The sequence below is a fragment of the Macrobrachium rosenbergii genome, chromosome 29, assembly GCF_040412425.1.
Source record: "Macrobrachium rosenbergii isolate ZJJX-2024 chromosome 29, ASM4041242v1, whole genome shotgun sequence".
NCBI classification, from domain to species: Eukaryota; Metazoa; Arthropoda; class Malacostraca; order Decapoda; family Palaemonidae; genus Macrobrachium; species Macrobrachium rosenbergii.
Window position 1 is genome coordinate 15876706 of NC_089769.1, and position 15378 is coordinate 15892083.

The 15378-nt window shown below is 35.2% G+C and overlaps 1 protein-coding gene across 3 annotated transcripts in view; it reads left to right on the top strand.

The window, feature by feature from the left end:
• The window catches only part of LOC136854618 (uncharacterized), a 273800-nt gene that overhangs the window by 162389 nt on the left and 96033 nt on the right, over positions 1-15378 (top strand). The gene's annotated exons all lie outside the window — the stretch shown is intronic.

Consider the following 15378-nt stretch of genomic DNA (forward strand, 5'->3'; position numbering starts at 1 on the left):
AAAGGTGATAAGGAAATACTGAGGAAACAGGAAAAGAGGAAAATGATGAATTATGAAGGATGGAAATAGAGAGAAGGAAGCAGTAAAACAGAATGCTGAAGTCAAGGAAGAAACAAAAGGAGAAAATGAAGGGAATTTAAAAGAAAGTTGGAATAAGAAAAATATACAACAAAAAAAGATAAATGAAAATAAAATAAAGGAACCTATAAAAATAAAAGTGTGTTAATGGGATCCAGAGATAATGAATGATAACCAAAGCAAGGAGAAAGAACTTACATAAAAAAAGTAAGGGGAAAAATAACAAGGGTGAAAGGTAAAAGATGAAATAAAGATTAATAAACATAAGTGGAAAAACCGCTACCATTTCAAGGAAGAAATGAAGATATTTAAAAGACAGTGGAAAAGAAAGAGTTGAGGAAAAACAAGGAGAAAATTGAAGAAATATATGAGGAGGAAGAGGCCAGAGAAAACGTAGCAACACGCCGAATGAGTTAGAAAAACTTCTCACTTCGAGAGGAAGAAGAAAGGAAACCATTAACACCCAAGTTTGAGAAATGCAGATGAGGTAAAACCTGAGAAAACTCGGTGAGAATCTTTAACGGCTTATGAGGAAGCTCAATGGAGAAGTCTTTGAACCAAATGTGGGAAGTAGAGGTGAGGAAACACCTTAGACAACTTAGGGGGTGTGAGGAAAACTCCTCAGTTTATGAAAAAGTTAAAGATTAATTGATCTGCTTGTGAAGAGAAAGCCTGGAAGATATAAAATAAGAGTAGGGCAAACATCACCGTTTTGGGGGAAGATGAAATAATGAGAGAAGCAACTTTGTAGAGAAAGCCAAAAGAAAATATAAGAGAGAGCTGAGAGAAACTTGTCGCCTTGCTGGGCAAAGGAAGAGGAAGATTAAAGGGAGGAATGCAGCCATATGGGGAATACGAAAAAAGGACGGAAGAACGAACCTTTCAGAGAAATGCCTTCCCCTTCAAAAAAACAGGGAAGAGGAAACGATAAAAGACCGATACATTTTGAGAAACGCAACAGACGCGAATAGCGTATAAGGAACACAAAATTTATATCTCCTACGGATAATCAAGATTGCATAGAAGATTAAGAAAATGAAGTTTATGAAATATGTTTTGGCATAGAAATATCGAAGATGGATGCACAACTTTAATTAAGCAATAAGGGCAAAACGAGGACAAGGTAGACTGGTACTCTAAAACGTATTTGTCCTTATTAATTCTCTCTTTTTCTTTGAATTATTACAATTTTGTAATATATTACGCAGCCTGTACCCATTTATAAATTCGGTAAACATGACAGAGGCTAACGTCTTGCTATTTTCTATAAACCTCCGTGATAGGAAAAGGGGCTTATTGCATTCATGATATATATATATATATATATATATATATATATATATATATATATATATATATATATATATATATATATACTGTATATATATTCGTGCATGTTCGCGCAAGCCAGTAATAAGACTGACAGATCTTAAACAAAAAAGTGTATCCGGCAATTGATAACAGTCGTCCAATTATTTGCAACCAATATTTCATTCAATTTTTATTCATATATTCTATGACCAGACATCAATAATTCCGGTGTAGTAAAAAGGAATTATTTCGCTCATTAACTACTTTGTCTTTTAAACACGTCCTGTGAGGGACTTTAGAAGCAGGAAATCCTTTCGTTCAAACCCACGAAATGCGTTTTTTCTCTTCCTGCTCCAGTAGCCATGTGCTCTCTCTCTCTCTCTCTCTCTCTCTCTCTCTCTCTCTCTCTCTCTCTCTCTTTCAGTAGACGTGAGTGCAATACCATCTCTCTCTCTCTCTCTCTCGTCTCGAATTATGAAGTTATTTTTTTAATATTCCATTCTCTCTCTCTCTCTCTCTCTCTCTCTCTCTCTCTCTCTAGTTATGACGTAAGTTGGTAATACCATCTTTCTCTCCAGCCCTCTTTCTGATAACAAACCTAAACTTAATGAGATGAATCTCTCTCTCTCTCAATCATGTCCTTATTCGTTTTTTACTTGGTTTTAACGATATCCTTGAGATGCTATATAGCCTATAAAAGTCTCTTTCATCACTTGTGTTTGTCATTTCAAAAGTCGTTTCATCAGCAAAATAGCTTCTGAAGAGTGAGACTAATTGCCAAAAATTGCATACTATTGACTGTGAATTATCGCTTATATGTTAAGTTTATTTTCCCTGATATCAAATGATACCAAATCCCGTATCGTCAAGTTTTGATTTTCTTGTTTTCCACGAAACCAAGTTGCTTTCTTTGGCGTCCCTGACGCAAATTCCTGAGATGTATTCTAGTATTGCACCAGCCCTGGTTTTTTTTGCCATGCCCTTAGGTTAGGTTGGGTTAGGTTAGGCTTAGATTAGCAAGATGAAACTAATTTAGGTGTGAGAAACATAATGAGATTATTTTCAAGAACATTCTATAGCTAGTTTTTAAGATACGGCGTCCAGCTTTTTTCAGGGAGAGGTCCTGGACTTTACATCTTGGGAAAATGCGTCCCTGAACCCGCTGGCGAAATCTTTCAGTGTAGCCTTTAATCTCTTTTCGTCTGATTTTTTCTTTTTATTTTTTGCCACATTAGTACATCTCTAGCTTGGCTCTTGCGCTTTATCATTTTTTTTTTTTAGCCTGCTCTTGGATGCAATAAGTACGTTCCAAAGAAAAGTAACTGCGAACTATTGCCCTAGCGTTTACAGGGCGCGTGTTAATTTAGGGCAGTGAAAAGAAATTAAAGACAATAGTGAGAGTTAAAAAATGTTCGTGACTAGAGGAAGATTAAGATAAAAGGGAACAGGAATATGCTGATTAGAATAATGGGAACCAAAAAGTAGTGAATGTTTTTATGGATGGTTGTGAAATGGAAGCAATGGATTCGTAGAGCCATTTAGGCGAAATACAAATCTTGATGGTAAGGTTAGGCGGCCCATTCCCTGTCTTGTAAGGCCATCATGGCGTTTCATCATACAATTTGAGAATATATGGGCGTGTTTGAAGGGTTGACCAACATGACTGAAGAATGATAAACGCGCTTGATATTTTTCCATACAACATGAAGTTTGTCCATCGTGATGGACGAGCGTATGGGGACGGTTGATCATACAAGCTCAGCTGAGCAATCGCAGCCATGGCGTTCGTTACTGACTCTGAAGAGTTTTGGCTTCTTGAGTTCATCAACCCCTATAAATCACTCCCACCCTTGTGGAAGATTAAGAGCGAGAATACAAAAATAGAAACCTCAAAGCTGAGTGCTCTAACAAATTACTTGAAAAATTGAAAGAAATGAACCCAGGTGCAACTAAGGAGATGGGGGAGTTTTACCATCGTCGAAAGTGCAGCAAATGTGTCATGATGTCATGATCCATTCGAAGGAAATTCTTGTAGTCTTCAGAAGGTGTAACTACAAGCTCATTCAATAGACAATCGTGAGAAAATTTTGACCTTTTCTTTAACAAATCGTTCATCGACATCTTTTTTCTTTTCTTTGTTTTTTCGCTGTCAACCGCGAGAAGAATGGCAATGCAAGCATCTCTTTTGCTCGTATTGGCCGAACGGTTCTCTGATGCATATTAATGTTTGATACTAATCAGTTGCAGTGTATGATCAGTCATCATTGACATACATACTTGATAGTGAATGGGCCGCTTTAGAGAAAAGGTGACTCGCCGTGTAGGTAAAGCAAGGAAGGCAGCAGAAGGCATCCAGAATATTTGAAAGAGAAGTTCATTTGTCTTTGGAAGTTAGAGTTAGAATGTATGCAGGAATAGTTGCGTCAGTTTACCTTTAGGGAAATAAAGCATAAATGGTGAATGTAAATGAGAGAAAAGGTAAAAACTGTGGCGCTGTATTGCATGAGAAGTTTACGTGGAGTAAGAACTGAAAGGGTGATAATAAAAGTATAATTGCAATGAAGTGGTCAAACGGTTGTGGTAGATAAAACAAGCAAAACTTCGGCGTAATCGAGTTTTCCGTACATCGTATAATCAAGGCCACCGAAAATAGATCTAGTTTTAGGTGGTCTCGGTATAATGCTGTACGAGCCACGACCCATGAAATTTTAACCACGGGCCGGTGATGGCCGGTCCTATGTCGTTTCCAGAAGCACGATTATTGCGAAATTTAACCTTAAATAAAATCAAAACTACTGAGGCTAGAGGACTGCAATTTGGTATGTTTGATAATTGGAGGGTGGATGATCAACATACCAGTTTGCAGCCCTCTAGCCTCAGTAGTTTTTTAAGATCTGAGGGCGGGCAGAAAAAAGTGCCGACGGACTGACAAAGCCGGCACAATAGTTTTCTTTTACAGAAAGCTAAAAAATGGATCAGAGTTTTGAGATGGTTCGTTCGAGGAGAAAAAGAGGACGAGAGGCTGATTAGAAGAGTGTGTACTTCGAAAGTATTGTGAGGGAGGAGGAGACTTGGACCTAGAAAGTGCCAGAGAGATTGGGTGCAGGAGATTTTAGACCGAAGGGCCTTGGTATCCAGGAGGGAACAGGATGCATGCAAGACAGATGTAAGTGGTACAGAATGTGTAGGAAGCTTATAGTTGCTCTTGTGATGAGCCTGCTTTCTAGGATTATGAAGAAGCAAATGTGGAAATTTTCTCCACTGGTAATTAATCTCTGTTTTAAAAAAACACATGTGGCCCTGTGATCTAATTGTCAAGATCCACACTTCTCCATCAAAATAGCCCGAGTTCAGACGCTACCTAAGCGGCGTATTGTTTACTTGGTAATCAACAGACTGTGAAGAGTGAAAATGAAGCAAGGAAAAAGTCATGGGATTAGCAGCCTTTCCTTGAACGCATGCTAAAAACAGAATTTTTGATTTTGATGTTCATGAAATTCATCCTGTCAAACCAAGTACCGGTGCCCCCCACTTCCGGCCCCTCAGCGCTCAAGAGTGTAAAAAGAGGGGGACAGGGTGGTTGGCCCAGCATGATAAAGAGATCCCGAAAATAAAGGAGATGAAGTACAAGGTTCTGAAGATGGAACCAGGAGAAACTCCCTGAGTTTCACCAAGAAATAATAGTTAGAGAGATTGGACAGAAAGACGGAAGAAGGGATGGAAAGACTGAAAAGGGGGTGCTGCTAGGGGCCGAAGAGACGCTGCAAACACCCTTCAGTAATGTTTGCAGTGCACCACGTGAGGTGCACTGGAATGGCGGCTTCTTCGAGAGTCGCATGTTCCTATCCCTTTCCTTTCAGTAGTAAAAGAGCGTATGTTGAAATATATGTATAATATGTATATATATATATATATATATATATATATATATATATATATATATATTATTTATACATATTTTATAACATACGCTCTATATATATGTATGTATTTATATTATTTATATATATATATATATATATATATATATATATAGATACCAAGTTAATTACCACTTTTGTTGCTTACCACGGCCTGTTTTATACGAAGTAAACACTTCGTTCTCTACAGTTACCATTTAGTGAATGACCCTGTCTTGACAACCGCGTATGTCAGTCAGCGAAGCTTTGTTCGACAGCTGATCTTCCGCATCTATAACAATCTCTTACAAAATCTTGCCAACGCATGGAAGAACGGATGAACGGTTAATCACGTGTTTAACTTTCTTTAGAAATTGAAACAAATGAAAGGTAAAGTGTCCAATGTCGTCCAGTTTGTTGGGGTTAGGCGTTCTCGAATAAGTCGACGATTTTTTTTTTTTTTTTTTTTTTTTTTTTTTTTTAGTCTTCGTATAAACCCGCTTAGCTTTATAAGTAGCGTAAATAAAACTGGGAAAAAACACCTGGCACAGTATAATTTAAAGGTCCAAAGATAAGACTGCCGTTCATTCATAGAAGTACCTGTATGGCTACTAGTTATATATTTTATACGACACCTTTTGATCATTCATACAATCAGTCTTTCGCCTATGATATCCTTTCAGCTACTATTTATGGTTTCCAGGTCACTAAAGGAGTTTTTCTCCGTGGTTTGTGCATGTTATTCAATTCTGAATGAGTTGACCCCTTGCTACTAAACTTTACTTTTCCCAGTGACTATTGCTTTCAGTGTGATATCGTATTGGTAATTATTTTCATCTCTTTTCACATTCATTCTACATCTCCATAAAGAACGTGATATCGTCTCGAGAATTTTTCTACCATTTGATGAGAATAGTTTCTGGCGCGTAAAGAAAGGTTTCCTCTTCTGAATAAAGATATGTGTTAGGAATGTCTACAGAATTTCTCACTGACGTTCATTAGGTAATGACCTGATTACATCATATCCGCTAGTATCTCTCTGTGTCATAGGAATACTTCCATTATCTTTTAACTGCATTGTTATGTCTTCATAAGTTTTTTTTAGATTACATCCATAACTCACTGACCATTCGGCTGTAACGGAGTTACTTCATGTGACTGGTGCGTCTTGTTTTTTCACTTATTTCATTTCATTGCCACGAGGTCATTTTATTATTATTTTATCATTATTCATCAGCGTATTTGGGGCCTCAGACTTCCAGTATTTCGTTATTGTTTCTCTACGAATCGGTTATTTTTTTTTTTTTTTTTTGCTCTTTTTTTTCTCATAGACTTTGGTAAATTGTTTCATATATCACGCATTTTCTTCCGCTTATTTTGTCATTTCAGACCCAGATCTTAAACTACAAGGCTACAGCACGCTACGTATCCATTGTAAGTCTGAAGGTCTGGTATGTTCTTCACCTAGTATTTCATATATTATCTCCTTTTCCCTAAATTACTGCTTTTTCTCTTCATCTTCTATTTAGAATATGTTTTCAGCATCCTTGACCAAAGTTTACTTTCCATCACGCACATACGGAAGCTAAAGTCTGAAGGTCTAGTAAGTTCTTCACCAAGTATTTCATATCCCCTTTTCACTAAATTACTTCTTTTTCTCTTCATCTCCTATTTAAAATATGTTTTCATCATCCTTGACCAAAGGCTTCTTTGCTATTGCGCACATATGGCAGCTACCAGTCTTTTGCATTGCGGTCTGATATCACTACTTTTTCTCTCTCTCTCTCTCTCTCTCTCTCTCTCTCTCTCTCTCTCTCTCTCTCTCTCTCATCCTTTTTTCGCTTCTCAAATCTGCATAATGGCATGCCATTATCTCTATGGGTGGCATAGCGAACTTACTTTGAGAAGACGCTCATTACGGCGATCGCCGTGAGATATGAATATCAAAATTGCCCCTAATCTCGATGGACTCTGAGGTAGATGGTCACAATTATTCTCTTTAAAAAAAATCTTATGCAAAAAGAAGGTATGCTTAACTTATGTTATCTCCATTTTTTACCTCAAATCAATTTGGCTAACTTGTAGTTTATATTTTTTATCTGTATAATAAAAGCGTATGATAACATCCTGATAATGTTATCATCTGCTGCTGTGGATTCTTCATAATGATTCACATACTGACATAAGCACACATACATTATATGTGATGACATGCTGATATCTTTATCATAAGCTTCTGTTAGTCCTTCACAAGAGTTCACCTACACACATAAACACTCACACTGCATATATATATATGTGTGTATATGTATATATATATATATATATATATATATATATATATAAAACATTAAGCTACAAATGTCGCTTAATATTCAGTCCGAGCTATTTCGAGAATATCACCGAAGGGGGATTATAATAAGTGATAAACGGATTGGTATACCTAAGTGACTCGAACTCTCGACAGTACTCTCCAGCCACTTCCGGTCGACGTTCAAAGCCACTCACAAAAATTCACACACACACACACACACACATGTATACTGTATATATATATATATATATATATATATATATATATATATATATATATATATATATATATATATGAATGTGACCCTGGTTAAGAATTTGAACAATCACATCAATTGTTTAATGTTGTATTTTGGTGCATTAAAAATCTGGAGTCTTGCGCTACGAAACCATGGGCAGTTCCTGTTATGCCATCGGCCAGCCTTATTATTATTTATGTAAGTTATTTGAGCTTGATATTTTCATCATTAATGTCCTTTTTCCCTTATTCCGTCTTTAGAGTAAGTTATGAATAATGGCTGCTATCCTCTTAAATTGTTGGGAATACGGAACGTCCGTAAATTTGACATAATACAGTTTTTTTTTTTTTTTTTTTTTTTGCAACTATTCCTTCGAAAAATAACCCTAGGAAAATATATATCACTAACGTTAATGTAAATTCTTGTATAATTCCATATAGAGTGGCCTTGCAAAATGATATTTCTTTCACTTCAGTTACTAAACAGATTTCTCATTTTTTAAACACCATTTAGAGTATTTTGCTTTCCTAGGAATACCCTTAAGACAGCAAGAATTAACATCATTACCAGTTTGATCTAATACAAAGAGAAATGGGGATAAAAATGCTACATTTTCTTGACTTCAGTTGTGTCAAACATATTTCATAATTTATTCAGTCTTGCTTTTTCCCTCATTTTCAGTTTTCTGTAAAAGAAAACTGTTGAGATGGCTTTGTATGTCGGTCCGCACTTTTTCTGTCCGCCCTCAGATCTTAAAAACTACTGAGGCTAGATGGCTACAAATTTGTATGTTGATCATCCACCCTCCAGTGATCAAACATAACAAATTGCAGCCCTCTGGCCTCGATAGCTTTTATTTTATTTAAGGTTAAAGTTAGCCATGATCGTGCGTCTGGTAACGATATAGACGGGCCACCACCGGGCCATGATTAAACTTTCATGGGCCACGGCTCATACAGCATTATACCGAGACCACCGAAAGATAGATCTATTTTCGGTGGCCTTGATTATACGCTGTGCAGAAAACTCGATTGCGCCGAAGACACTTCGGCGCATTTTCCACTGGTTTCATTATTTTCAAATGACAGCAGCCTCCTGGCCTCTACTTTTGCTTTGCGTGTCAAACCTGCAGCCAACAGAGGTCGGGAATTTGATGGATTGCTGCTTTTTCGTCTCTTAATGATGGCTTTTGTAGCGCTTCTCCCGAAGCCGACAAGATTGCCTTTCAGCAACTCAAGATTTCAATCTATCAGTCAGAGTCGATTCTCTGGCAGTCGAAGCTTTTTGCTGATAACTCGAGGGTGCTGTCAGTAATTCCACAAGACCTGTGTTTACCTCCAGACTGATTTCTCTGTGCCAAAGGTACTCTCATTCATTCAAGAATGTTCGGAGACTGATGTCGGTACCTCAGCATTGCAGACGAAAACTCGGTACTAAAACTGAATCTTCATAGTGCTTCTGGGGGGGCTAGCTTATAATCAATGATCATTAAGCAAAGTCCTTTCATCTCCGTAGCGAAAATCAATTTGCGCAAGGTTGGACAACATATGGCAACGGAGTCGTGCGAGTTCTTTTCTGATATTATGGGAATTTTTTGAAATAGGGTATATTAGTATACCTTTTCCCTCTGTTCTTCAAATTTCCTTCTTTTTTTCTTGTATTTTTTCCTTTGACAACCGATTACATTAACAAGCGCTTTGGACGGTGAAGGGTTTTTACGTCTCTTAGACCCTTTATGTTTCTTTTTTCTGAAATGTTTCCTTATTTCTTATTATTTGTATAATTCTTAAACCCTTTATGTTGCTTTTCTTTTCTCAAATGTTTCCTTCTTTCTCATTATTTGTATAATTATTGACATTTATAAGATTCTTGTGTCTTTTGCTGTTTTTTGAAGAAGCAGTCGAAGAATGTGGAATATGTAAAGACTATAATGGGTTTCGGTTGCCTTAAGAAAAACAAGGGGGGGGGGGTAAAAGAAGAAGAAAATAATTGAAGAATGTGGAATATGAATAGCTACAATATAATGGGTTTCGGTTGTCTTTTGTAAGAAAAAAAGGCGGGGGGTAAAAGAAGAAGAAAATAATTGGTTTGGTCATAACACAACCCTTTTGACGCCAGACAGTCGTCGTCGGCAAAGAGCCGCTGACTCCTGTCCTCTCCATCATGCATACCGTGGGAACCGTCAATAGCCAGATTCCCTGACAGACAGAAAAGAACTATATGCGAGCAGCTTGCTTTGGGACCCCTAATTCCCTTCTTCCCCCCCCCCCCCCCATCCACCCATACGGTGGAGATAATGGCATAACCTCTGCTGTCCTTCCAATTTCCCTCCTCACACATTCGCTCAGTTCCTCGTCTCAACGTCCATCCCGGTAGCAAATTACCACATGTTTTCTCCCCCTCATCCCTTACCCCACCCCACTCCCTCCCCACTCCATTCTTTTTCTGGATGGGGTTAAGGGAACAATATGGTTATCCTGCTGGAGCATATTGCGAGGGAGAGAGAGAGAGAGAGAGAGGGGGGTAGGGAGGGAGGGACCAGCGTTGGCAGCCAATATCCCATCTGGTCCCAATGCAGCGACGTCATGAGAAAGCCGAATGATATAATTTGACCATAATTTCTGGGAAGATCGCTTCGTTCGGTCTTCTTTCATCTTGTTGCAGTCATTATGAATTTGCAATACGCTGGTGTGGCCCTGGGAGAGATGCGTAGATGGTGCAAAAAAAAAAAAAAATTATTACAGTATATAAATGTATCTCTATGGGGTTTCAATTATTTATGGACGCGTGTGAAACTGAAGTTATTATTACCACATTTTTTTGTAAATGGTATTGTAATCAACATTAATATTGCTACTACTGTTCCTACTGATGATGCCACTACCTTTAGCAGTACTAATTGCAAATTATAGTTAAATTAAAACCCTCCGAATATTTAGAGTTCTGGTTATAAGAAATTAAAATTTTTCACTTAAAAAGCCAATAGATTTTAAAGATTTAGAAGAAAATAGAAAAATATGAGTGAAAAGACATTATAAAATTAATTTGAGAGCTATGAGAAACAAATGGCTTTGAATTTAAAAAAACTTTCAACGTCTATTGTATTTTCATTTGTCCCGTTTGTATATTGAATTTGAAATATTCAAAGAAATTGCTAAAAACCTAATGACTTTAAAAGCGACATAGTTTTGATCTCATTTTTTATGAAGTGAAAATATTAGCAGAAATGGGGCTTTTAAAACTAGGTAATGACTTCATAATTGGTGCTTCATTCTTAAAATGATAATGATATCCAATTAATCTATTTATGTAATAAATCTTGACCCATGTTACGGCTCCCCCTAATACTTCTTGTTATTTTTATTTAAATAATTGTTTGGTTTTGTGTGTTTCTTTTCAAAACGACGACGAAGCGATGTACGAGAATAAGTGAATATTTCAATTTTTTTAAATGTTGCGCAACAAACAACGCCACTCGCTGTCCTTTGTTGCAGGTAACTTCCTGTTGCAGGATGAGTAACAAGTTACTCATAAAGGTTATTTCATTTTTACTGTTTATCCTTGCTGTTGTTACTTTTAGATCGACTGTCGTTAAACTTTCAAAGCTATTTCGTTAGTATCTGCTGTTTTTTATTAAAATGATTATTGATAGTTTTGACCCACTGCCTTTATATTTGTAATGTCATCCCAGGTCTTCAGATGTTCTTTAACTTTGTTTTCCTTTTTTTAACTATAAAGTATTTTTAATTATAAAGTGTGAAGGGCTTTAAACACAGTTTGACTTTTCGCAAAAAAATAAAAAAATTTTTTACACATCCCTAATTATATACTACTTTAGTGTTGAGTTGATGGGGGATTCCAAATACCACTTATAGATGATTGAGGGATTGGAATTATTTTTAGATGATTATTTTCTTAAGAAATTGTTATCCAATAAGGGAATTTTAGTGTAGTTGCAACAGTGACTGTATTCTAGTTTTATTTCAAAGGCACTTTCTGACACGTGTATATATCTATCTATCTATCTATCTAAATATATATATATATATATATATATATATATATATATATATCTATATATATTAAAAAATATATATATATATATATATATATATATATATATATATATATTTAAAATATATATATATATATATATATATGTGTGTGTGTGTGTGTGTGTGTGTGTGTGTGTGTGTGTGTGTGTGTAGGTATGTATGTAAAGAATGAGATAAAACAGACAGACAGAATAGGCAATCGTTCGTTCAGCTTTATGAAATGTTTATGTAAAGATGTATGATGAACATATATATATATATATATATATATATATAAATATTTATATATATATATATATATATATATATATATATATATATATATATATATATATATATATATATATATATATATATATATATATATATATTCTGTAAGGTTTACTTTCCCAAACTTCTTTCATATCCTTATCATCATTTAGTCGCAGAGGAAAATTAATTATATTTTCAAACCATTTCAGTATTCAGTTTCCACTATTTTAGAAAAACCAATGATGTTTACTAATTCCCAGTTCATAAATTCAGTTGAATTGACGAGGGTTCCAATAACAAATCCTTGTTTCATAATTTATACAGAACATCAAAGTCTTTATAATTGTTGAAATCTCCAAATTTTTCTCTACTAACCCAAAATGCCGTTTTTCATCCGCTTATCAGCTATTTTCTAAATATATCAATGAAATTGAGATGATATTGTATAGCTATTTACGTAAAATATTTATTTAACAAATGTTGAAGGGAAAAAAAAAAATGGCCAAGAATATTTTAGTCTTGAACACAGACTTATTTCAAATGAATTAAAAACAAAAAATTTTCACAATATAAAGCTTTTTTTCTGGTTTCATGAAATGAGTTTTATAACAAGAATATAAAATAATGAATGAAGCTATTTTTATTTCATATTTTTTAGGAATTTTATGTAATATAAAACCCCGTGAGAAAAGAGTAAGTAATTACTTGAATTATCCAATACAACATCTGCCACCAAGAAACAGGTGCTCTCGATTCCAGCAGCATTCCTGATTCCAAATTGCATTCCCGATTCCCACGGGACAGGGAGTGGGTTACTCGAGGGTAGCAGCTGATTCGGAACGACAATTATTGATTGGAATGGGCACTATTAAATTCTCCCACGAGCACACACACACACGCACACGCAACGCTCAGGCGCTATTGTTTCCCCTGGCCTTACCCACTGGTTTCCCCACACTCTGGCCCCTTCCCTCATCTCTCTCTCTCTCTCTCTCTCTCTCTCTATATATATATATATATATATATATATATATATATATATATATATATATATATATATATATATATATATATATATATATATATATATATATATATATATATATATAACTATGTATGTATATAATTTATATGTGTGTTTGTGTGTAATTTAATATTTATTTATTTATTTATTATATATGTTCCAGATAATAAGTAATAATTATCTCTCTCTCTCTCTGTGTGTTTTTGTGTGTGCAATCAACAAGGGGACGTTCTCTAATAATTTCTCTCTCTCTCTCTCTCTCTCTCTTTTATCTTGCTTAAAATGTTTTATCCTGCCTAAAGCAGTCTTGTCACCCCTTAAGGTTTCCGGTTTTCCGAATGTTCGTGTTGTACATTTTTATAGAAACGGATTTTTTTTATCAACAGTCTTGATATTTCTTAATCTCATATAGAATTATATCATTGACTTACTGGAGTAGAAAACTGATACCAACCTTAATGTTTTGAACGAGAAACTGATTACTAGTATCATTACTATTGATGAGATAAATCTCTTCATTGGGGATTTGAACCGCCGACCACTGGAGTAACCTGCCAACGTAATATACATCCTAGCAAACACACGGGGACATAAAATGAATATATGTATACAACTTGGGGTCTTATTCGGCCATTGCACCTACAATTATGGTTTTACCCATTCCACAACCTGCTAGCAGTGGGTACCTATATTTAATTCTCCGGTGCAAAGAAGGTCTTAAGGTCTTTTATCGTTAATATTCAAGCGAGAATACAACTTGTAGTGCATATATCATTTCAGACACTGTGGAAGAGAATTAAATATGTTTTCTCACTGCTAATGATAGCAATAATAATAAGGAAAAGATAAATGTGAATGATGTTTTATGGTGCTTTTTCATTTCTTTTTTTTATTATTATGCAGGATTCTGCAAAGTTTGCTCATATATTTTTTTTTTATACACAGGCATTTCTTTACATAAGCATAATCCCACTAAACTGACAATTTACACATCTCGCTTCAGTTACCGGCTGCTCAAAAACAGTAATTAATAATATACTCTTTTGTGAATAAAAAAATTTTCCTGTAATTATTTTTTAATAGCCACCTGTCATAAAAAAATTTGCTCTTAAATAAGGCACCTGTTTAATCTTTCGTATAACGTTTCTTTTTGCTGACCCAAACAGCATATAAATGCTCTACAATTAATACAGTGGCACTATTATAATCCTTTTTAATTAGGTATTATTTGGGTATAGTAATCTTCAGGTGATATTCCAAATGTTGACTCATGCCAATAGGTCTTATTGATTATAATTGAGGGTTTTACTTAAAAAGAAATTTCAAGGCATACAAGAATATGTTAAGGCGTATTGTCATTATTATTATTAGTGAACCCACCCGTCAAAAACTGACGGCATTATATATAAGGGATTTTGCAACTGCAGCATAACCTATACATTATGAGAGCATTATGTTAGTCAGCGTATATTATATATATATATATATATATATATATATATATATATATATATATATATATATATATATATATATATATATATATATATATATATATATATATATATATATGTATATATATATAATATATATTATATGTATGTATATATATATATATATATATATAATATATATATATAATTATATATACAGTATATATAGAAGTACACTTATCATTATTTCTGAATAAGTCAGTTAGCTCACAAAATTAATACCGATATGAGGCAAGGCAGTTCAGCAGATCCATTTTTCGTGGAATCCTGTACAACTCTTCGCAGTTCAATTTAACAATTTCACATTCAATTGAATCATTTCATTTTGCAAGAAACAACCTCCAAAAAACAACTCTGGACGGAAGAAAAACAAAATTAATCGGCGAAATCCTTCCTATAATCCCCTCGCGTTGCTGTTTCCGCCACCAGGGAACAGGTGCTGTCGGTTCCAGCGCGAATCCTGACTCCAGTCTGCGTTCCCGATTCCCACGGGACGAGGAAAGCTTTCTCGTGGCCGGCAGCTGATTACAACAACAGCAATTATTGATTGGATGGGTACGGGCAGATTCTCCCACGCGCATACACGCGCTCTCGATGGTCAGGCGGCGTTGTTTCCCCTCTGTCATACCCAGGCGCTCTCTCTCTCTCTCTCTCTCTCTTATAATAATGCTACCTTATTAATTATAAGTGATAATAATAACCTGATAACTCTCT